The sequence below is a fragment of the Colobus angolensis genome, unplaced genomic scaffold, assembly GCF_000951035.1.
Source record: "Colobus angolensis palliatus isolate OR3802 unplaced genomic scaffold, Cang.pa_1.0 Scaffold25, whole genome shotgun sequence".
Lineage (NCBI taxonomy): Eukaryota > Metazoa > Chordata > Mammalia > Primates > Cercopithecidae > Colobus > Colobus angolensis.
In genome coordinates, this window is record NW_012115710.1 from 803,680 (window position 1) to 805,391 (window position 1,712).

The 1,712-nt window shown below is 40.1% G+C and overlaps 2 protein-coding genes across 2 annotated transcripts in view; both read left to right on the forward strand.

Moving 5' to 3' along the window:
- The window catches only part of ZNF665 (zinc finger protein 665), a 26,517-nt gene that overhangs the window by 21,640 nt on the left and 3,165 nt on the right, over nucleotides 1-1,712 (forward strand). The gene's annotated exons all lie outside the window — the stretch shown is intronic.
- Nucleotides 1-1,712, forward strand: part of ZNF347 (zinc finger protein 347) — a 37,430-nt gene that overhangs the window by 8,902 nt on the left and 26,816 nt on the right. The window lies entirely within an intron of this gene.

Consider the following 1,712-nt stretch of genomic DNA (forward strand, 5'->3'; position numbering starts at 1 on the left):
TTTTTTTTTTTTTTTCCAATTCAAAAAGTTTTTTCTGACATTTTAAAATTGAATTCCTCCTCATTTTTTCAGTGCTATTGTTTTTTTCCAATTCAGAATTACTGCTTCTTTAATTATTCATTACATATGTTTGCTGTGAGTTATTTACCATTACAGTATATCATGTTGTGCTTTAGCATTTACTTGTGCATAACAAATATGCTCTAAATAGGCACAATATAAGAATTCTTTCTCTTGAATTCTGAGACAGCCATATAAAACATATTGCCAATTGGTAGCCTTGGGTCATGGTTGGAAAATACTCCTTTCCGGGCTAATATGGGTTTGTACAATATGAGGGGTTTTTTTTGTTTGCTTGTTTGTTTTTTTTTTTTTGAGACGGAGTCTTGCTCTGTCGCCCAGGCTGGAGTGCAGTGGCGCAATCTCGGCTCACTGCAATCTCTGCTTCCCAGGTTCAAGCTATTCTCCTGCCTCAGCCTCCCAAGTAGCTGGGACTACAGATGCGTGCCACCACGCCTGGCTAATTTTTGCATTTTTGGTCACCATGTTGGCCAGGCTGGTCTCAAATCCCTGGTCTCAGGTGATCTGCCCAACTTGGCCTCGCAAAGTGCTGAGATTACAGGCGTGAGCCTCAATATACAGTTCTTGAAGGAAGACAGACAAATAGCCAACAACATCACTTCTTGCAGAGATGCAAATTTAAAGCAGAATAAAATATCATATAGCTGTCAGAATGGCTACTGTCAGAAGGACAAAAGATATGTGTTAGCAAAGATATGGAGACTAGGGGGTTCTCATACACTATTGATTTAATGTAAATTAGTCTAGGCATTATGAAAAATTATATGGAAATTTCTCAAAAAAATAAAAATAAAAGTACTATATTATCCAGCAATCCCACTTCTGGGTATACAGTTGGCCCTTGAACAGCACAGGTTTGAATTCCATGGGTCATCTTATACACGGGTTTTATTCCAGTAAATATACTGGAAATTTTTAAAGACATTTGCAACAATTTGATAAAGCAGACAAATTGCATAACCTAAAAATACCATAAAAATTAAGAAAAAATTAGATATGTCATGAATGCATAAAGTACTACTCTATTATTTACCACCATAAAAAAACACACAAATCTGGCTGGGTGCGGTGGCTCACGCCTGTAATCCCAGCACTTTGGGAGGCCAAGGTGGGTGGATCACCTGAGGTCAGGATTTCAAGACCAGCTGGCCAACATGATGAAACCCTGTCTCTACTAAACATACAAAAAGTAGCTGGGCGTGGTGGCACATGCCTGTAAACCCAGCTAGTTGGGAGGCTGAGGCCAGAGAATCACTTGAACCTGGGAAGCAGAAGTTGCAGTGAGCCAAGATTGCACCACTGCATTCTAGCCTGGGCATCAGAACAAGACTCTGTTTCAAAAAAAAAAAAACACAAATCTATGATAAAAAATTAAAACTTATCAAAACTTATACACACACTTACTGCATGTGACACCATTTGCAGTCAAGAATAATATAAACAGGCTGGGTGCAGTGGCTCATGCCTGTTATCTCAGCACTTTGGGAGGCCAAGGTGGGTGGATCACGAGGTCAGGAGCTCAAGACCAGCCTGGCCAAGATGGTAAAATTCTGTCTCTACTAAAAATACAAAAATCAGCTGGGCGTGGTGGCAGGCACCTGTAATCCCAGCTACTCAGGAGGTTGAGGCAG